This window comes from Periplaneta americana, chromosome 2, assembly GCF_040183065.1.
Source record: "Periplaneta americana isolate PAMFEO1 chromosome 2, P.americana_PAMFEO1_priV1, whole genome shotgun sequence".
Lineage (NCBI taxonomy): Eukaryota > Metazoa > Arthropoda > Insecta > Blattodea > Blattidae > Periplaneta > Periplaneta americana.
The window spans coordinates 149,403,658-149,428,022 of record NC_091118.1 but is presented as its reverse complement, the minus strand read 5'-3'; the positions used below and the strand labels follow the sequence as shown (position 1 = coordinate 149,428,022).

The following is a 24,365-nucleotide window of genomic DNA, read 5'->3' as shown; positions in this document are numbered from 1 at the left end:
ATAGGCCTACTACATAATAAAAAACACATTGAACACTTTAATTTCGTAGTATTTTAACACCGTTCAAATTTAAATTTCTACGAATCTCAGAGGAGCTATAGAAATTGGTTGCACTGTACTTCTTGCAAGTTCTCTTTTTGTCTGTGTAAATACAGCTGATGGTGAAAGTGAACGCGTTTCGCTCTTACCTTAACTTTCGTTAATGATACAGGTTTGCACAAACCAATGAATGATCTCAGTTGTGATCGAAAAGTTGAAGCTGGTGTCCTGATTGGCCGTGAGGAACGGAGCAAATAAAACATTATTGACTCTGCAAAATGAAATAATTAGTTTAGTAAGTCGCCATATGGCGGATGCTAGATAGGGACAGTTATCTCCAGTGTCCGATTGTCGGTTGAAGTATTTTCCAGGACGCTGTTGAATGCTGTGAATTCACAAGTTCGAGGTAAGACATTTAAGAACAGAACTGGCTTGATATAAATATACTTTTTTTATTACAACAAAACACTATTCCCTTCCACCAAACAATTTAAAACTTTGATGTAGCCTACTAAGATTCAATATGGATCTCATGTCGCTCAGTGATTATTGTCTGTCTTGCCAAGATTGCTAACTGATTCAGGTTTTGAGGCCAAATATAAGATCTATCTTCAGTTTACTTTGTGTGAGGCACAATATACCTAGGTATTTCACCGTAGATACCACAAACAATGTTATCCGTAGAAAATTATATATACCGCGGTGGTCGTCTTCCTTTCATTTCGTACAAGTGAAATGAATGACTATTATAAGATAGTGTTGGCATGGTAACGATGATCATAATCACGATTGTTATGGTGGTGGTAAAAATGATGGTTTTGATGATAGTGGTAGCATTGAATTTACTGATAGTGACGAGAATTTCCACAAAATAGAGAAAAAATTCCGGTCAATGTAGAATATCCACCGGCCACTGAACGAATGTTGCACACTCTTGTCACTGCCAATGTGGCGCTATAAACCAATTTTCAATACTTTTATCACAACCACAACACATTTAAAATGTTACTGTACCATATATAGAGAATTATTACTACATTAACACATTTAGTATATCACGAAACATGTAAAATGTAATTATTATGAAAGTCGCCATTGCTTCTTCTCCAAATAAACTAAACTAGACGGCATTTCGGAAGGCGGTTAGCTTCTATATACTCCGTAGCATTTCTGGTATGTGACAGGTTAGGTTAGGTTTGATTAGGTGTGTAGTATTATGAGAAAGGTAAGGTAAGGTTTGATTAGGTGTGTATATTATTACTATGTTGGAAACACTGAAACCCACTGTTACATTAAAAAAATATGACGGGTATTCTTCGTTCACACACGACGTTTTACGTATGTAAGTAAAGTACGTATTTAGGACGGGCTGGGTGGGCTTGCAGCTCTCCCAGTGATCACATCAATTATCTACTACTCAATACTTTAAATCCAAGGCATTTTATCAATTTCCTGTAGTGGCCGGGACATAAGTAATATTTACAGAAATTCCAAAAGAATGTTATGATTTGACCATGGAGCTTTATGCACAGGCAGAGAGAGAACCGTTTCCTTAGAAGGGGCAAAGCAAAACCATAGAATTCCCATATAACGAGGTTATGGGGGACATCATTTACCTCCTTCCCCCGTTATAGCTTGACCGTGGTACAGTACAGTATAACGGAAAATGATCATTTAATAAATGTATTTTCGGGAGGGGGGGGGCATGTTTCTTACACTGTTACATCCATATCCGCGATGTTTCGGATCTATATCACGCTTTCCTGAAGATATCATATGAAATGTAAACTCTAATTATTTTATTTAATCTCGTCTTTAAGTTTACGCGTTATACCGGGATCACTTTTCTTTTTTTCTTCAAGTGGCGGCCTAACATCTGCAGACTTCTAACACATGAGTACAGGCTGTTACAAAACAAACATTACAGTGCTTCCATTCCTCATGAGGTATAGAAATTCTTATACATTAAAAAATTTTAAATAAATATTATAGTCCAGACACATGATCTGAAGACATTAATTCGCCAATTTAAGCACAGAAACTTAATCATAAACAAAACCAAAAAAGCTCTTTTGAATTAAATATTTTCTAACGTTAATAAAAAAAAAACACGGACAAGCCCCCCCCCCCCACTGCTCCCCCATAACTCCGCCACTGGCTTTATGCACTAAAAACCTTGAAATATGCATTAAACTATGCAGTAAAAACTCCTTAAAAATGCGCTAAAATTGAAATATATGCAGTAAAAATACACTTCAGAGGTTTATTTGGTGTAATAATATTACGATAAAAATGAAAATATTTAAAGATCCAACATTTTTATCGTTGTTTGTTGTTTAGTCAACTGTTCGTAGACAGGTCTGAACCTCACAAATAATATCAACATGGCACCACTTATGAGGCAACTAGACCAGGAGGTAATGAGGTAGGGTGGCCAGTTTCTTTTTTATTAATTTTTTTTTTAATGTATTAATTCATTTTTCATACATATTTTAATTGGTAAATTTTTAACTTTCTAACTTTACAACTTTTTTAAACTTCCTTTGCCTTTCATGTAATATGACAATAAACAACCAACGATTTCTCCAAGATCTCTACTGTGAAACTTCTCTTTTCTGTCAGAATTAGTTTACATGCCGAAAACGATCTTTCAACATCACATGATTGTATCAAGTGACTTCATTGTTGCGGGTGTTTAAATTAATACTGCACATTCAGTTTTGTTTCTATGAAATCAGAGCGGTCCACACCTGTGGAGTAACGGTCAGCGCGTATGGCTGCGAAACCAGGTGGCCCGGGTTCGAATCCCGGTCGGGGCAAGTTACCTGGTTGAGATTTTTTCCGGGGTTTTCCCTCAACCCAATACGAGCAAATGCTGGGTAACTTTCGGTGCTGGACCCCGGACTCATTTCACCGGCATTATCACCTTCATATCATTCAGACGCTAAATAACCTAGATGTTGATACAGCGTCGTAAAATAACCCAATTAAAAAAAAATCAGAGCGCACTTACAGCATTGTTGTCGCAGGAGTGTCATGACTAGACATCGGATTTTTAGGCACTAAAAATTGCAGTTTTAGGCGCCTAAAATAAGCTCAAAATTTGTAAAATTAGGCTCTATTTTAATGAAAATAGGCATTTTAGGCACATCAAGGTATCATACTTATTTCTTTCACTGAAATGTTTAGTTATACACTAAAATACGCACAAAAAAGTATGTTTAAACATTAAAAAAGAATACTATATTATATTTATAAACAGAGCTGCACAAATTTAATATATTGAAACTAATGAAATAATGATTATTGATATCAAGATTACCCATTTTAAGTTATTGAAATTCAGTTCCATGCTCAGACTTTATTATAATTATCTGCACAGTACACCACCAGAATTTTTTCTAAATTCTCCACAGTTAACCTTTGCCTTTTGTCACTGAGAATCATTTTGAAAGCAGAAAAACTTCTTTCAACCGAAACTGATGTGAGAGGCGCAAATTTTAAATTAGGTACAATAGAAACATCAATACTTACTGGAACATTTACACTTTCCCCCGATATCACTCTTGATACTTTTTCCAACAATGAAAATCCTACATTCTTATTTAACACGTTGTCCCACTTATTTTTAACTTTTTTCCCAGTTTCGCCCAAAGCAGAATGTATGTTCACTTGAGCTTCCTTTACTATTGCTATTTGGCTACAAAGAGATTGTTTTTCACGTTCTAATTGTTCAATGCTTGCAGGTATGAAAGAAAAGTTTGATGTTATGTAGGCAATATCGTTTTTCACTCGTGAGTCATTCAGACAATCTTTCACTGCTTTCACACACGCTGCACTATCAGTTTCAGGTAATTTATCAATAACTGTGACCACTTCTTTAAAATACTTAGAATAATACACCACTGACTGAATCCAGGTTCCCCATCGTGTAACAACCGGCTGAGGTGGGAGTGGGATATCTGGAAAGTTCTCTCTGAATATTGAAATCCTGGATGGGGCTTTACAAAAACATTTTTTTGTGTTAGAAATAAACGAACTGACAAGAGGAAATTCATTCCGGATTGTTTCAGAAACCCTGTGAAGGTCATGTGCTAGACAGGTTACATGCGTGAGGTTAGGATAAAATGTTTTAAGAAGTGGAGCTGCAGCAACCATGTATGAGGCAGCATCAGTACAAAACAACAACTTTAGAATCGTCTATATTACCTGAGTATAAAGAATGTAGGCCTTTATTTACAAAATAAGCAATGGCTTGGCTATTCACTTTCGAAAGTTCCTTAACACATACGAGGTGTGGAATCGAAGGTCCATCAGGACTAAGTTTCCCTACTACCATATTTGCTAGATACCTATTCATAGGATCTGAGGTTTCATCCACAGAGACCCATATGTAAGAATCACCTATATCCTCCCGAATGGAAGCTAAAGTTTCATTGTATATTCTGTCTAAGTAATTTTTTCTTAGGGTCGACTCAGATTGGATATTTTGTTTGCAGTATTTTTGTAAAAACTGTCTTAAAACCAGATTTTCAATTGCATTCCAGGGAGTGTTAGCAGCAACAAACGCTCTGGTTAAATCAGCATAGAAATTGCTGCTGAGATTGGATGAAGTAGGCTGTGTTAGTAAAGTTTGTTGCAGTTGATTTTTCTGCTGAGCTTTAGCCTTATGAGCCGCTCCTTGCACATGCTGCTTTAGGTGGCACTTCTTTTCTTGCGAAATCTAAAAATGTAAAGTAAACTGAATTAAAATAAAATCCTAATTGTTGTATTGCCGTATTTCTATCACAAAGTTAGTGGGTTCGAACAATCAAAATTTTAATGACCTGCAAATACTTTAACTATCGGAATTTAAAAGGTTAAAGTGTAGTGGTCTTAAAAAGAATTATACCTCAGGATAGCTCAGTCAATGTATAAATATTATAGGCCTACTCATTAAAATTAATAGAATTTATATATTTCAACTATTGTTACATACCTGTTTGCTACAAATCTTGCAGAATATTATTTTTCCATCATAAGTGAATTCTGAATATTCTGTTAGCCATTGCCGGATCAATGTAGATTTTGCACTTATATTTTTCGGCATTATCGCGTTAAACTTCACAGGAAAACGTCCTACCGCTCAAAACTTCTCAACACAAATAAGGTGAGGGAAAGAGCAACTGTTAACGAGCATTCAAATGAACCGCTGTTATTGAGATTCAATTGGACAAAAATACAAAGTTCCACTTATTGTTGCATATTCTGGTAGGAGGGCCATTCTTTTAAATATTTTGTAACGGTTTACCCTACTAATTCGCAGTTTTACGACTTTTCATAAATATTTCAAAAACACTCTTTCTCCAAAAATTGTGATTTTATGACACTCTGAAGGGCAGTACAGCTAATCGGTTTCAGACCGAAAACAGTCATTTTTATAGTATAGTATATCTCTGAATCGGTAGCAGCACATGTTGTGATTGTTGCCTGCTTCAAAACTAAGGTTGGTTCTTTGTCGGCATTTATGCCTCCAAACATGTTAAATTCGGTGAAATCTATTGCGAGTGTCGTGAGATTCAAAACATTTTGTTTCCTTTATCAATGGTTTCATGGCCGGTGTGAAGCAAACTTTCCACTTTTTAAATGCCTTAAATTTCGCAGTGAATGCATGTATAAATTATAAAAAGTAAGAGTAAAATGCGAAACTTTACAGTGAGTTAGGCATTTTTAGGCGAATATTAACAAATTAGGCTCTAATAACCGTTTTAGGGCATTTTAGGGCACTATAAAACTCTTTGAATACCTTTCAATTTCCATGAAACACAAATATTAATAATTATTTTTACTTTTCTCTTAAAGAAACAAAATAGGCATTTGCCCTAGAATCCGATGTCTGGTCATGACCTCAACAATAAGTCACTTTAATTTCTCATGTGTCCAACTCGTTGCTTACATAATATTTACGTATACAAGCTGGCTCTAGAGAGAACGAAACTGAGACTCAGAGCGTCATTACAATTTCTGCCGCTAGGTTCGCCTCACAGTTCTATTAAATTATGAACAGTCCCATTATTAATATTACTATAATATCTATATTATTAATTATTATGTCTGTATTAATAATTAATAATAATATAAAAATAATTATCATATTAGTTAATATTATTGACATAAGAAATATTTCATTTGATGCTACACTGTGTATCGTGAAAATTCTTTGATTAATTTTGCTTTATTGATCGAGTACGAAGATTATGAACATGCAAAGCATATTACAGTCTTATTTGAGATATTTTATTGATAACATAGGCCTATTAAATAACAGTATGTAGACTTTCAGTGTTATTTAATGGAATTTAATATTTTGTTTCCCGAAAGTCTAGATTTGTTCAATTAAAAGTTTGCTTTCAAACTACATTCTTCAGCTGGTTCATTTACTTTGGAAGGTAGATTATTTTTAAGTTCCGTGTTTTTCCTTCAGATTTCGTTCCCCCTAATTCGTTTTAATTGCTGAAAGTGAACTATCGGTATGTCTTCCACTTTCAGACAGTATTATTATTATTATTATTATTATTATTATTATTATTATTATTATTATTATTATTATTATTATTATTATTATTAAACTAGTATAGTTCTTAGTTTGTCTTGTCTCGAGACAATAAGTAGCGTTATTCAACACTTTCAAGGAAAAGAATGTGATTAAAAATTGTCTGCAATGGCGAAATATTCTACGACAATGGTTAATTATTACCGCTAAATATTGACACATATACTATTGGCATTATTTAGGATATAACATACGCAACAAAGCGATTTTAGTATTGCGCGTGCCGAGTTTTGTGAAATGATAAACGATAAAAGAGTATTATATTAATGCCGATCCGTAGCCGAGTGATCTAAGACATCACGTATTCGAATGATGGCTGTTCGGGTCTTCTTGGAAGGAAAATATTTTCTCATGAAATTTCGACCAGTGTAAGAGACCGGTGCTACCCAACATCGCGATGAATTTTGGGTTCTAGAGTAAACAGCGATTTCGGGTTCTCCGAGCCAGCTATAACGGCTGAAGATAACTGTCATGCTAATCACATGTTAATCCCGTTCTGGTTGGATGATCGTTTACTTCTGCTGAGACACGTGGGCGTGAGATAAGCATTCGGCCTTGTTCCTCCATGGGCTGTTGCGCCACGCATATTTTTAAAGAGTTTATCGCGAAGGAACATACCTCATCATAATATCCTTAATTCACCATAATTTATACTTGGTTTCACATTGATTCGAACACAAATCGCCGATATTTACAACTTGTCCAGGTAAATTAATTATCGTTTTATTTAACGGTACTTTGAACTGTAGCGTCTATGTAGTGATAAGAGTAAGATCAATTGGCTAAAAGAAGAGATCTAGAAAGTCGTCGTAATGTACTCTGACAGTGAGTCATTTTCACAGAACATTTCCGGAGAACAGAACTACACGAAGAACCTTACTCAGAGTCACCTACCTCGAAAAGAGAAGAGAAGTATCATTACCATAGGTATTAGCTGTGAGGTTGCATGTTGCAATTGAAGGGCTCCCTGCAAAAAGGAGGTAGCTCCACTTTTACGAAGTTGTGGAAAACAACAAAATCATTCTAAAAAATTCAAATTTTGACTGAGCTTCTTTCCTATTTCAGAGTATGTCCAGGATACTTAGGAGTTTCATTTTATCTCTCACTCATTTATTATAATCAGCAATTTAGGGGGTTAAAATATAAAAAATAGTGGAGCTACTCCCTTTCTTCAATAAGTAATGTCATTAATTGCAGGGGGTACTCTTAGAGATATTTCAGACAAAAAAGTTGAATACAGTTTTACCCGTTTTTACTTCCTTTACGAGATAAAAATTGTTTTATATGTAACATTACATAGCGTGTTTTGGGAAAGCCATTGATTTAATTCCCGATATGCTCAGTCAGCTTAAGAGAGCGGTGTATTAAGACAATAAATTATTGAAATAATTTTAGTTTTGTCCTTTAAATGGGAAGAAATTCGATACGAACAAGTGTAGCATTTTAAAATTACTTTGCAATTGAAAAGTTACATTTGTTAGACTCAAATTTCCACACATTTAAAGAACAAAACTAAAATTTTTTCAATCGTTTATTATCATAATACACTGCTCTCTTAAATTTACTGAACCGTTTGGAAATTAAATCAACACCAGAACACGCTATGAACTATTTCATATACGAGTAAAACAATTTTTATCTCGAAAAAGAAAGTAAAAATGAGCAAAATAATTGCATTTAACTTTTATTTTTATCTCAAAGAATAACCCTCTGAAATTGATTACACTACTTAATAATAATAATAATAATAATAATAATAATAATAATAATAATAATAATAATAATAATAATAATTTATTTATTTAATCTGGCAGAGCTAAGGCCAATAGGCCTTCTCTTCCGCCCAGCCAGACTCTAATTCTAATAGAATACAATTGGTTACATAGTTATTACATTAATATCAAGACCATAAAACAACATGAAAGTAAATAATGAAAGTTGGATAAGTAATGTTAGTGTGACAATAATAAAAATTGGTAAGAAATAGTGATAATAATAATAATAACAATAATAATTTATTTACTTAATCTGGCAGAGCTAAGGCCAATAGGCCTTCTCTTCCGCCCAGCCAGACTCTAATTCTAATAGAATACAATTGGTTACATAGTTATTACATTAATATCTAGACCATAAAACAACATGGAAGTAAATAATGAAAGTTGGATAAGTAATGTTAGTGTGACAATAATAAAAATTGGTACGAAATAGTGGTGACGATGATGATTATGATAATAATGATAATAATAATAATAATTTATTTATTTAATCTGGCAGAGCTAAGGCTAGTAAGCCTTCTCTTCCGCCCAGCCAGACTCTAATTCTAATAGAATACAATTGCTTACATAGTTATTACATTAATATCTAGACCACAAAACAACATGAAAGTAAATAATGAAAGTTGGATAAGTAATGTTAGTGTGACAATAATAAACATTAGTAAGAAATAGGAATAATAATAATAATAATAATAATAATAATAATAATAATAATAATGAGATAATTTAAATATTTACTCTGTGATATATATATATATATATATATATATATATATATATATATAACCATTAAACATTGAGAAACCTAAAATAGCTATTATTGTTAACAAGAATTATTAGAAAAATATTTCGTTAGTCTATTCTTAAATTGGTTTTCTTAAATTGGTTTGATGTCCGACAGTCCTTGACATTACTCGGTAGGGAATTCCAAAGCCAAGGAACAGCCACAGTGAAAGAAGATGAATATGAGGATGTTCGGTGGGAGGGAATGGATAATATTGAGGAGTGTTGTGATCGTGTATCTAGGTTATGATGGGTGGATAAATATTGAAAACGAGACGCAAGATAGACAGGAGTGGAGAAATGCAATATGTGAAAGAGAAGGTTCGAGACGGAGCCAGGACATTTCGAGGGATGGTGTTACGTGATCAGCCCGGCGATTACGGTTTACTCTGTATGTAGTTCCAGGAGCTGCCTTCTTTTTGCAACCAAACTATTCGGATTTCAGTTTCAATTCCACTGTAATGTACTACCAAGTGCTTGGAATTACATCTTTCCTGCACTAAAAATTCGGGCATATTTTTTAACGCATGAAACAAGCAAAACATTAATTTTACTAAGAAGTGGAGCCACCCCCTTTTTGCAGGAAGCCCTTCAATTGCTCAAACTCCGTAATAAAAGTATGGGCTTCCAAGAATGCTATTTTGTTTTTTATTCGGCTATTCAGTCATATCGTTAATTTCCTCTCCGACGGTGAGACACCCAAGCATAATAATAGCCTGATTTTATCAAATGGGTGGATGTGACTCTGTATTGTTGTTAGGTGGGCTACTCCCAGTTGAACCCGCTGGCGACAGCTGCCCTTGACAAGGTGCCAAACTGCGACTACTACCCTACCACATTAACTTTGAGGCCGGTGAGGGGATGTACTGAAGTAATAGTAAGAATACCCCACTTACTACTTTTATACCGCACCTAAGTACAAGCAAGAGAGGGGAAATCTCTAACATTGGCAGAGAGATTCTCAGCATAGCCCTTCCCATTCGCAGTAGTAAGTAGTTCGCATTTAAAGTTAACGTCTTCGGGCAGTACTCCTATCATATCCATAATACACAGTGTGTCTTGAAAATCTGACTCAATGATTTTCATGTGACAGAATTCTTGACACTCTTGTGATGAGAACTCTCCAGAAAGTAACACAATCTAACAATCTCGGAGGAATTTCTCGAGACATAATCCAGCAGCGGAAAATATTCACAATAAGATTATGACAAAGACTATAATGGAGTGATCGTAGAATTAACAAGCAGGAGAAAGTGAATTATTAGAACAAGAAAAATATTTGGGGCTAAAGCCCGGTTCACACGGTGCTTGTTTCCGTAATGGATTTCAAGGTGGCTACGCTGATGGCTACCCTGCGTGCTCACTTGCTGGAAGAAATGCGCTCTGGTGGCTGCTTTGGTGGCTAGCTTTCTGGATTTCGAGGGTAAGTTCCTTGCTATTTTTCGTGTTGGTTTGCATGCTGGAACCAAATATGATGATCTAGTATCACCACTGAAACCATGTCGCCATGTACGTTGTTTTCCAACTAAACCTGTTTTTCGTATATTCTTTAGTTTCTAAGAAACAGCAATTAAATATCGGACTTCAGCTGTTTTGCACTCATGGCTTAATAAAATTGTCTTAATACGACATTTAGTATTGTTAAATTAGGACTTTAGTTGTTTTCCCACTCACGGTTTAGTTTCTTTTTGACCATGAGTGTTGGCAACAGATGAAACAGCAGATGATTTTCCAATTTGAACTGTGAAAAGAGCCAGCTCCGTCAGAACAACAACCATCGAAGATAGCCAACACGGGAGCCAGCTAGGAAACACGCAAGAAAACAAGCACCGTCTGAACCGGGCTTTTAAGGTGGTTGAAGTTACAGGAGAATGGAGAAAATTACACAACGTAAAACTGCACGCATTGTATTCTTCACCTGACATAATGGGGAATATTAAATCCAGACGTTCGAGATGGGCAGAACATATGGCACGTATGAGTGAATCCAGAAATGCAAATAGAGCATTAGGTGGGAGGCCGGATTGAAAAAGACCTTTGGGAAGGCCGAGATGTAGATGGGAGGATAATATTAAAATGGATTTAAAGGAGGTGGGATATGATGGTAGGGACTTGCTCAGAATAGGGAACGATGTCGAGCTTATGTAAGTGCAGCAATGAACCTCTGGCTTCTCTAAAGGCATTTGTAAGTAAGTAAGTGTACCATCTTAAAAAGTTATTTCCTTTCTGATCATTTTACAAACAGGTTCAATATCACAAGCCTTTTAGTTTTACCACTAGTTTAAGAAGGCTTACACTCTTCGTCCCCTGATTCCATTATCCGGTTCTTGCACTGGGATTTCTCTAGTGAACTTTCAATATAGATGCGCCGTATTTACGTAAAATAATCCTTAGATCGTGCGCGGGTTCAATCCCCGCTTGGGCTGATTACCTGGTTGGGTTTTTTCCGAGGTTTTCCCCAACCGTAATGTGAATGCAACGTAATCTATGGCGAATCCTCGGCCTCATCTCGCCAAATACCATCTCGCTATCACCAATCTCATCGACGCTAAATAATCTAGTAGTTGATACAGCGCCGTTAAATAGCCAACTAAAAAAAAAGACAATCGTTAGAGATTAACTGGAAAAGCTTATTATATGTTAATTTTTTCTATCACAAATTAATATTTTAATAAAAAGATTATGCTTAATGTGTCTCAACCCCGATAGAATTGAGTCATAGATACTGAATATGATCAGTAATTTATAAGAAATCGCTGTAGGCCTATACAGACAGACACCATGCCGAAAACGATTATTTACAGCACCGCTGTATTTTATAGGTACTCTGTCTTATACTTGGCATAATGAAGAAATAAAAATGATAGGAGAAATCCACCTAAGCTTAATACAAATTTCGAAATTTATTTTTAATACTAAGGGCAAATAATGGATCGCACAGAAACTACCCAGTTTTCCAAATGTTATAATTATACAATAAATTACTTCCTCATCCGAATGTTGATATTTTGAATATGAATTTTTGTAAATATAGAATTATTTGTTATATTTTACAGAATATTGTTACTAGTTAATTTGAAGCTACTTTCACACCTTATTTTCTATTTCTCTTTTTTTTTCTTTTCCTTTTTTCTATTTTGTTAAGTTTTTAATAAGAGTATGTTTCCGTTTCATTGTTTATGTTTTATAAATTACTTTGTCAGTCTTGAACATTGTAATTGGACTTTTCCTGTTATGTTCAATAGCAAATAAATAAAAAAGGAGGAAGAAAAATAAAAGGACGATGAGGAGATAGGAAATGAGGAACAAAGTTGTTGAGAGAAAAATATAGAGAAAGCGAAAATGGAAAAAAGTAAAGGAAGAGAATAAAAAAGGAGTATTCTAAAATATCAAGATGAAAAATAAAATATGCAATTATAATTAGATACTTCAATAACGAAATTGATTAAGAATACTGGACAATAAATTGGCGTAATTCGTTCCGTTACTACATTCCTAATATCAAGAGGGTATTCACTGTTCAGCCTTGTATGTGGATAGATCTCACGAGTTCACACACGACTTTGAACTTTCAAATATTCTTCAGGGAAATTTTGTTTCTATAAAGTAGCTCCATAAGGAAGTATAGTATCACAATTTAAAATTAGCGAACACAGAGTGGTCAACATTTCCGGACGTGATATAGCTTCGCCTAGCGACAATTTAACAACCGTATTATCCTGTCTTTGAGGAAGGAGGTAGAAGTTGTACAGCAAGCCTTTTTATAACGTGATTATATTTATAGAGACCAGATCCACTGGTTTAGTTGTATTTTATAACAAAGTGAAATCGTGCAGTAAACTCTGCCTACTGTCGTTCCCTGCGCAGAAGCACCCGACGATTCAAGACGCAAGAAAATTCTTTGGGAGTCCGAGATGTAAGAAACACTACAAAAATGTTAATTACGTAATAATTCCATAATACAGGACAGTCTAGTAATATAGTCACGAAGCTTGAGTTGATGAGGGTACTAGAAACAAGAGACTGTGCAGGTACTATTTGGCATTGTTTGTAATGAGGCGACAGTAGCGATCCTAGTGGTTAGCAACTATCTATGGATGCATATTTACTGCGTATTGAGCTTCGTGACTGTATATACTAGACTGTGGTAATATTATATTACGATACAAGGTTGGGAAATGCTTTTACAATATCGAGGGAAAAACTTTGAAAAATGAGTAGAGCGAGTTTTTCAATTTCCGAGATTTTGTAATGCACTTACAAACGTGTATTGTACTACAGTATTTTTTGCACGATAGTATATTTTGAAAATAATGTTTTTTTATATTAATATACAGTACCTACGTACTGTTAGACTATGAACAGCTGACTGATTCTCAGCAAGAAGTTTGTCATAGGTGTCGGCAGATGGCAGGAATAGTTTTAATTACAGTCCTAGAGTAGTAATTTGTAATATTTGAACATACTTATCCAGGTTGGCAGCTCTGAATTCAGTAAAATCGACTTCCAATAGTGGTGGCCGTTTGCTGTAACGGCGAAAACACACACTATCGTGCAAAAATAAATTTAACAGCAGTAATTTTTAAGAAACAATTTATTTTATTTCAGGATAGAGACTTAAGAATGATATATCTTTAAATTCCCTTTTCTCTGTACTACTAGCTTATTGTTTTTGCATTGATAGAATAAAACTATACATTTTCTTGAAAATTGTTCCCTCAAGCAATTTTTTAGCTTACTTATTTCACAAAGTTTTATAATTTGTGCTGGTATTTATTAGACTATAAAATTCCCTGAAATTTTCCTTTCATTGAGAATTTTTTAATTTCTTCATTTTTCTTAGTTTTATAATTATTGTTCCAATATAATTAACACTGCCTATTTTTCTGATTGGTAGATTACTATTACTGTTCAAATAGCAACCATTTATACAACATATTTGTTATTACAATTTCACACGAAAACTGCACACGCGTAATTAAAAACGGATCAGTATTTAAAAATAAATGCTATCTGAAAGTTAACTATCTATACGAAACAATCACAGCCCACTTTTAATACAATGTAGACCTTCACACTTGGTGACTGACTGAGCTGTGAATGCGTTGCAAAAATAGTGGGGAATCTACAGACATGACGAAGTGGGGGAATCACGAAACACCATATTAATGTTTTCCTCGGTCAACAGTAAGTACTATAATGATTTTAAAATGATAAGTATACGTCAGCCCTACGTGGAGAAAAATACAGTAGTGCTGTTGCAATTTTTTTACTCGGTTATTTAACGACCCTGTCTCAATACTGGGTTATTTAGCGTCGATGGAATTGGTGATAGTGAGATGGTATTTGGCGAGATGAGACTGAGGATTCGCCATAGATTACCTGACATTCACCTTACGGTTGAAGAAAACCTCGGAAGAAACCCAACCAGGTAATCATCTCAAGCGAGAATCGAACCACGCCCGTGAGCAACTCCGGATCAGCAGGGAAACGTGCTACCGCCTGACCTACGCCGGTGGCTGTGTAAAAATAAAAATGGTTTATTTAACGACGCTCGCAATTGTCGGGGTTATATCAGCGTCGCCGGTGTGCCGAAATTTTGTGCCGCAGGAGTTATTTTACATGCCAGTATCAGAGCTTGTTTATTAACCAGAATCAATGTTATGGTAAAGCAGACTTGACAAAGGCGCTGTTTTGGAGTCAGTATTGACATAGTAATCAAAGACGACTTATTATTTACGTTTGATAAAATGAATGTATGTATGTATACATGTATGTATGTATGTATGTATGTATGTATGTATGTATCTAATGCCTACCCACTTCACTTTACGTGATTTAGGTTCCACATATTACGGATAGATGGCAGGAATGTGACCCATTTTCTAGTTGTACACCACTTCGGCGGGCCACGCTGTACATGATGTGTATCTGTGGAGAGTCATGTCGTGTACTAGGGTGAGTGTATGTGTAAGTGTTCGTGTAAATGTAGTGTATGGAATGAGTGATGATGATAAAGATGAGGAAGGGAGAAGGAGAAACCTGGTGCCGGCAGATAATCTACTCCTCTCGAATAACACCAAGGGGGCCACCAGTCTTAACGTCCCCATCCGAAGGACATATCACTATCAACAGTGAAATACGCCTTCTCTTCATATGCACTGCGGAGAGATTTTGGCTAATGACAATTGTGAATGAGCAATACATGTGTAGATCTTGAGGATGTAAGCAAGGGAGTGACGAAACCAACAATTTGGCCATGCGGAAAATTTTCGGAAAAATATAGTGGGACATTTTGAAATGGAGATAATTTTCTGCGGAAAATTTTCCTTCTTACATCACTAATTGAAATAGAATAGTATTTTTTGTGGAATGTGATGAAAAGTGTGACATGATGTATGCGAATGTTGTGGTAAAGCTCAAAGATTTTCACAAGAGCTAGAGGTAGTGGTGTTTATCGGACGGGACATAAGCATTCCTAAACACTTTAGCTCATACAGAATTCTTGTACATATGTGATGTAATCAGTTAAGTCCATTGTATTACCCTGCAATGCCGGCCCCACCATCCACCAAACATGCATTCCTCTCAGCCAACAAATTCATTTACTGTATCATATCTCTGATGGTAGCTGCCGTACCTCATAGATCTGCACGAGTCGTCATGTCCCCTTCAGGCAGGATACCCTGGAGGAGGGGGGCTTCGGTGCCTAATTTGCAGCTCTACCAGTTTTCTAGAATCCACTACCACTATCACCAATTTCTGGAAAAACCGTCATGAAGTATTATCGGTTCGGTGTCACACAAACACAAGTGTTGCCCTATTTTTCGAGACGGAGAAGACAATGAAAGGGAAACTCTGAAGAGTGTTGCTACAATAAAGAGAGGATTGCGAAAAAAACTTTCATAACCCTGGCTTTGCCCATCAAAAATACAACTCGCCAGCCTCGAGTCTTGAACTCGGGTCGCGGTCGTCGTAAGATAGCGCTTTGCCAACTGAGCCGTTAAGGCGCTTATTTGATACGTTAACACAGAGCTTTGAACGTAATGAGCATGCGACAAGCTTTATTTTCCCGCTTGAAACAAATTGTATTTTAGAAACCTATGAAACCTAAACATACTTCAAGAAAACAATTCGAGTTTTCTTTACATGCTAACACCCTGAGACTTTACGATTATTCTTGATTTCCTCAAATTGACTGATGCTTTGGGTGCAGAATTGCTGACTTAAAACAATTAACCAATAAATTTATTCATTGCCACTATAAAATTCAAGACTTGACATTTCAGTCACCATAAATCTTACTGTCTGACTTCTTCCCATTCCAAAGAACAGCAAGTTCCCCAATTGGGACTTCTTCTCTCAAGGGCGTTGGCCTGGCCTGTGTGAAAGAATATCGCGTTCAGTGTCAGAATCCATTCCTACAGTTCAATAGCTTGTCATTAACTTTTTTTCTGTCTAATGAGGCGCTTAGTTCAACAGCACTCGTGCCAAACTTCTCTCTCCGACAAGTCACATACAAAAGCACGAGCCTGTTGGTAAAAATTAATGGCTCTGTCTTGGCACTTCGTGGAGTATCGGGGTTCATTAACCGGCCAGGTCTTCTCGTTCCTTCATTTAGATTCTCTTCATAGGAAAGTTCTCTTTTTTGTTTATAATCTATCATGCCATTATTCATCCGATGCGGAATCTTCACTGACTTGTCTTTCTTTTTTTGTTTTATTTTATGAAAGACAAGATGATGCGATTTGCGATCCAGCTAGTCATACAGGTCGACTGAACAAACCAGTTGCAGAAAAGCTAGCTGGTTTCGCAGTGCGGAGCTCGATTCTCTGAGGGGTGCATTAACAGTTGATATTTTTCTTTATCTGTCCTTCCGAGGGAATGGTTACGTACTGGTCTTTAAAATGTACCTATATTATATAATAAGTAGTTGGGAGCAAACGGTAGTGTTGCGTTGCTGCAAGCCGGAAGGTCGCGGATTCGATTCGAAATGAGGTAATGTATTTTCTGCATTGCTCCAATTCTTCCGGCCATACTACGGCCCTGAGGCTCATCCAGCCTCTCATACAAATGAGCACAAAGACTATTTCCGTGGGAAGAAAGGCGACTCGCGCATCGATGTTATTCGGAGGTCCTAAATATACTTTTGGCATACCAGAAGCGCCGGATTTAATGTAGCTCATCAGAGATGTACAAACATCAATAACAAGATTAAAACTTGGACACATAAAACACATGGAAATACAGTAGTAAGAGCCCAGAAATTCCCAAAATGCACGAAATTCAATGAAGAGAATGTCACATCAGCTCACATCCTATCATATAGGGCAGCGGTGGCGAAAATGTAATCGTGCACCGAGCCACTGTGTAACCTGCAACGTGCATAGCATCTATAGAGGGAGGCGGACACCCGAAGGGGAAGTTAAGCAACTGTCTGACTTATTAACTGATTTTCATTTTCCTTACGTCAAGCACTTAAATATAATTTTATACAGTACAAGGCTACAAACTAATGTTTAATACGCGTAACGAAGAAAGAGATGAACAATAAATGAACAATATCACAACCTAAAATTAACTATCTTCAGAATGTCTCTGCGACAAAGTTTCAAAATCAGGAATTATGTCACTTACTGCTAGTCGTAGTTGATCACGAAGGTATTTGTCTGTCAATCGTGATCTAATTTTTTTTTTTTTTTTTTTTACTATTTTAATTGTTGAAAATAATTTTTCAAAAACGTAAGTTGTAGCGAACATGGCTTCCACAGAGCAAGCGAAAGAACGAAGCTTCGGATATTTATTGTTTGGCAAAGATTTGAAAGTCCAACATTTGTCAAGTCCTCACATCTAGCTTTCATTTTACATCACATAGTAAATCAGTGAGTTCAAATTGAAGAGCTAACCGCATTATTCGTATATCTGCTGAAAAAGGGTCGACGTACAGAGATGATGATGATGATGATGATGATGATGACAGTAACACTTAATCTAACTTTTTAATGTTTCATCAGTAACATGTAGTATAGGCCTAATGCCGTTTTATGTTAACTTATACAGCCGTTTTCCTCGTAATACTTGTGAACAAATCATACATTTAATATTCTCATCATATTGACAGCAAAAAATGCGTCCTCCCATCCTACTTGGAACTTTCGTACATGGTTTCGAGAGAGACATATATTATGCCACTCGCAGGTCAGAGACAAATACAAATGGAACGGAGTTTGACTCCAGTGAGTGAGAGGGTGGGGGTTGGCGGAGGATAGAAACAAGCGAAATGCACAGTTATTATTGCGAGCCACAATGTCTCGCGAGTCACATTCTCGCCACAGCTGATGTAGGGTAAAGTTGCCTAATTCCGTGAAACGTTTTTTTCCACTGAATGTCACGAGGTTGGATATCTTACTAGGAAGTTCACCGATGTCTGAAAAGTAGGCGAAAGATGTAATCTTTCGACAAAGATGTCTGGCGCTATGGTCGAACGGCAAAGCTTTCACTGATATTTAATTTTAAAAAAAGTATCACGGGATTAGGGGTATCACGGAAATAGGCAACTTTACCCTATAGACCGTACTCCAGATCACATAAGTTACATTTAGATCCAACAAACACTATAAATTTGCTGAAGTATTACAACCTCATGATTTTGTCTAAGGACTTTTTTATTTGAATTATTTTACCTAACTTTATCATATCTACCAAAATATTGTATACAGGGTGATTCATAAGAATTTACCACCACTTACGGAGTTTATTTCCAAAGGCATTCTGAGCAAAAATTGTCATATAAATATGTGTCCTAATCTCTATATTTTCAGAGTTACACTAATTTGAAGTTGATAGTAAAATTCCCTTTTTTTCTTTTGTTTTAAAGGTAAAACATACTACAAATAGAGAATGAAGTATTGAGAAGTGTCATTTCTTTAATTGGCTAATATTCTGAAGCTAAAAATGTGTTGTTAATTGCTTTGTACAGATTTTGTTTTTCCAATTTTTAACTAAAAATGACATCATTCTTACGCACTTATCACAAAAATTGTTAACAAAGCATATGACTTTAGGAACTTGATTATTTACAGTTTAATTATGCATCCTAATGTACAGTCTTAAAGAATTTACAAGAGTGGCGTGATTTGTAAGAAGTGTTGTGATAAATGCATGAGAAAATGTAATTTTGTTGTTTAAAATCGGAAAAAAAAAGTTCTGTACGAAGCAACTATGGGCTTCACAACAAATTTCTAGCTTCAGAATACTAGCTAATTAAATAAATGATACTCCTGAATAGTTCATTCTTTATCTATAATATTCTTTTACCATTAAAACTCAAGAATAATTATATTTTACAAACAACTTCAAATTAGTGTAATTCTGAAAATATTTAGATTAGGACTCATGTTTATATGACATTTTTTGCTCAGAATGTCTTCGGAAATAAGCTCCGTAAGGGACGGTAAATCCTCGTGAATCACTCTGTAAATCGTAAAAATTCCTTCACTGACATACGTAAAGATAAATGTCCAATTACTTACTTACAGATGGCTTTTAAGGGACCCGAAGGTTCATTGCCGCCCTCACATAAGTCCGCCATCAGTCCCTATCCGGTGCAAGATTAATCCAGTCTCCATCATCATATCCCACCTCCCTCAAATGCATTTTAATATTATCCTCCCATCTACGTCTCGACCTCCCCAAAGGTATGTCCAATATTTATATAAAAAAATAAATTGAAAAATGACTTTTTTTTACCCTCAAATCTGTAGCCAATATCCCCCCTTAAAATATAATAACAGAGGTCTCAAACATAAGCATTTATATGTATAAGTCATAAATATAGCCAAATGTACTGAGCGAGGTTTGGGATCACATCCTTCAATTGTGGACAATAAAAGAATAGGAGGAAAGTAAGATAAATTAAATTGTTCCAACAAGTCAAATATGCAAAACAATGTCCTCTAAGATATTACAACAGGTAAGAATTGAACATCTATGAAATAAACGACAGAATAAAGAGGTGTAAACAGCAATGAAAGAACATTTGGAGAGAAACCAGACACAAGACTGTCTAAAAAAATATGGAACTAAGAAACTTAAAAAAATAGAAGATATTTTGGGAGACACAGAAGAAGAAGGATGGCGGATCTCTGAAGGGTAACACTGAAGGTACAACAGTCATATATATTGCTTAATACCTGAAGAATAAGATCTTTAACAAACTACGAAGAAAATTCTCTAATAAAACCGTAGGAAAGTTGATGTTTATTTACCAGGCCTACTCGTACTGTATACTTTAGAACTGGAAGACGTCAATATGATACTCTAACTTCCACACGACATTGTGTGTCCTACATACTGTATAACAACTAGAGCCTACCTTACAAAAATAGTTTTAACAGAGTGTCATGATATTTGACTAACTGTTAACATGTTCAACTGCTTAATAGTTTTCAAGGTTAGGTTGTCATCTAGATTCTTAGAAAAGAATTCGTTTATGAAAGCGAAATACTGTAATAGGGTCCTTGGCTCATGAAATATTAGCATAGTCAACTGACAGGTTCTCACTAATGGAGACAAGATCTGCTGCGGAATATAGGCTATTGTCAGATTCGTGATGGGCAAAGCAGATGCGATGTACAGTAGTAATTTCGTGACCAGCCACTTAGTCTGAAAATAGAATAATCAGTAATTTATTTTCTTTAACGACGACTGCAACAACAGAGTTATCCAGAATTGAAATTTAACATAGGCAAGAAATGGTTGACAAATTGTATCTGGAGCCCTCTATCAGAAACAGAATTATTTTACGTTCTGTAAATCTACGATACATGATCCACAGCTTTACTTTCTTCCCGTAGGAAGCCATGCTAAGAATTGTATCACCCTTTAAAATGCAACGTTTAAACCAGTGGCGGCTGATTGGCTGAGGCACGTCAAGCCGGGCCTCAGTCACTTTGCTACCTTGAACTCAAAATTTTGTGTTCTTTTCTTTTTTTTTAGTCGTATATAACATTATATTACAGTAATTATTTGATTGAAGCGTGTGGAGTTGTAGAAGTAGGAAACTTTGTGATGTATATAGACCTGTCTTGCAGTAAAATTTGTCCCTGAGGCCCGAAACATGGATAAATATAGGATGCGAAACTTACTGAGTTTCCCGTAACACATACTAGAGGCGCTAATGTAGAAATTGATCTTGCTGCCACCTGTTGGGCGGTGGAGAACTTATTACATCTAGTAGCGCACCAAGTAGCGAAAATAAAAACTAATTACTCCATGTATTTAGCAGCGCATCTGGTGACGAAAATGTTAAACTATGCAGAAATTATTCTCTCCATCCCTCCTTATTCTCAAACTAACCCAATTTAAAATAAAACATTTACATTTTTATTCCTCACAGCATCTTTCACTGAAAATTATTACCGGAGCCAACAGGAAGATAAAAGAGACGATCTATTTTACATTACCCAATTAAAATATAACCAGATAGAGACAGAAAATAAAGCAAAAGGTTAGATAATTGGGACTGTATTCATTGGGTATTTAGTTTACAGCGCAATGGAAAAGTCTGCAAAAACTACTTAGATAGTTCAATTTATTATATTACTATTGCAATACATTCAACAACACTATTTTTACAACGTCCATAAACATCACTGTTTAACATACATTGCTTATGCACACACGTAGTATCACTTTATGTCCACTTATTAGCAAGTTTCTGGCTGCCATCTTGTCTTCTCGAGCAACATCTCGAACGAACGGATAAATATAGAAGTCCGGGTAACGTACCCAACACGTAGTTCTAATGTTCACCACCTACGATGTCGGGCGCTGATCATCTTATTTGAGCCCCCTGCCGTCAGATGGTGCTAACCGCAGTTTAGCATCCTATTATAATATATTTATCCAAGCCCGAAATGTTTCGGCTGAGTCTGGCTTTTACATTTCGTGTGTTTCCCCGGGTTTTGAGTTTGCACTGAAACTGAAACTGAGGCACATTTCTTGTGGCCTAGCAGGTATTCGCCCACCCACCAGCCTTCACATCTCCCATTCAGAACCCTGGTCGGTCTGGATAACGCAGTCGTTATAGAGCTGGCCTTGTGTGTTCGAGGTTGCGGGTTCGATCCCGGCCCAGGTCGATGGCATTTAAGTGTACTTAAATGCGACAGGCTTATCTCAGTAGATTCACTGGCATGTAAAAGAACTACTGCTCCATATCTCAATCCAATTAGAGTTCTGAACCTCCTCAGTTCACTGAAATAATCTGTATTCGTATTACATCTATAGTAACATTGAATAAGGCCAATTTGCATTTGCTGAGGCAAAAATCATTATTTTCTGGTATGAATTTTCAATAAATAGGGTATAAGCCTACATAACTTCAATTGCTGTTTATTTATTTCATTTGACATTTTAAAAATAGTGAAACAATTGAAAAAGGTTCTGTGAAAAGAAGTCTATTCTTTATGATAAAAAGTGTACATATTTTCTATAAACTTAACAAAATTAGAGTAATTTAAAGTTTTTCATGACTTCTTAATAACCATTCTCATTCATTCATAGTTTTCTGCTCAAGAGCAGATCTTTCCTGCAAACCCATCATTCTCCAATATTTCCTATTTTCTACCTTCCTCTTAGTCTCCGCATATGATCCATATAAGAATAACCATATTATTAATAAATTTCTCTTGGACTGCTATCTATAAAATAATATTGCTATCTGTTATTCTGCAATCTTCTTTTATACAGTTTACAGCTTTTATTTACAACTGTATTTATCCCTTATCTAATTTTATTTATATCCGTGTCTTTTATATGTCCAATTATTTCTTATTTAATTTTTAATTTGTATTTATACCTGTATCTTGCATTCATATCTGTATTTATGCGATCCTAGCACTGTAACACGCTTCTTATGACGCTATAAATCGTACAGAATTGACCTAATTCTGGCATTGGTATCACAAAAGATTACCTAGCAACTAGTATTCCATGACGTCATTACCGCCTTCACAACACAATTTTATACAACGCATTTGTAAGTCTCAAAACAACAAAATAATATTGTCTTAGAAACGGTTACTTAGCAATCATGCAATATAGTACGTCATATCCAGTACTCATGCCTCTACTACGTCATAACATTACATTTTATAAATTTTTAATAGTATTTTTTTTTACATATTTTAAAATTTTAATGCTAGAATAGCATAAATAGTAATATGCGTTACAAGAGCGGTATGTTGAAGTTTTCTTATTCGAGGAAAAGTTTGAAAAAGCGAAACGTATTGAGCTTTTTTAATTTTCGAGAATTGAAAGAAAACATACCGCTCCTGTATCGTACATTATTTTGTGCGAAGATCATTTATTACATACCTGAAAGAGGGATTTCTAATTAGTTGCAATGAAATCTCCATCTTGGTTTCTGTTCAATGACGGCAAATTTGCAAAACAAAAATATCTATCTTTAACATTGTTGTTTTAAAATATTTTCTGTGTTTACTATACTCCAGCAGGCCGTGATATACGTCTGTCTTTTTTCCCCCCAGTCAATGATGAGTCTGGAATCTTGTTGATTTTTTCACGGCTTCCTTAATGTTACTTGCATCAAGAATGCAGTAACTTTAGTAGAGTTGCAGAGTTTACTTAATTTTTACAAATATTTAAAAACAATAATTAACAGTGCAATTTAGGTGAAATTGCAGTGGTAAGTTTCCAATTTATAATTATTACTATATTGAACGTCTCTAAAAATAATATGTTAAAAGCCTAAAGCAGTAAAATCAATATGTCACTTAAGCGGTAAGAAGAGGGAAATTGTTATGTGTGTTAGGTTGGGAATACTGAATGTGGAATTTTAGACTTACCGCGGATTGGTTTTGTGCGGAAACCAAGCAAATACGCACGATCTCGCACAAACGTTATATGTAACACGTGTATAATCTTCATTATAAACAGTCGTGAAAATGAACGCACTATACACTAGCTATGGTCCGTCCCAGGAATCTGTGAAGTAACTTTACGCATATGGGGGCGGAGTCTATTTGTGCCGGAGTGTATTGCAGGCAGTATCAGCTCGAGGCCGCTAAGGGATAAGATGCTCGTGATAGAAGGTAGAGTAGAGTTAAGACAGAAATGATCCAATCCCTGGAAGAGATCGCTAGCTTCGTTCAACC

General features: G+C 35.6%; 1 protein-coding gene across 5 annotated transcripts in view; it reads left to right on the top strand.

Annotated features, from left to right (window-relative positions):
- The first annotated feature begins 298 nt into the window (after positions 1–298).
- Positions 299–24,365, top strand: part of LOC138694698 (angiotensin-converting enzyme-like) — a 69,634-nt gene continuing 45,567 nt past the window's right edge. For 4 of the 5 annotated variants that reach the window (XM_069818687.1, XM_069818688.1, XM_069818684.1 and 1 more), the window contains exon 1: positions 304–445. The gene's annotated coding sequence lies outside the window, so the exon portion shown is untranslated. Of the gene's footprint in view, positions 446–24,365 lie in introns of all 5 variants that reach the window. The other variant, XM_069818686.1, reaches the window with a different exon arrangement.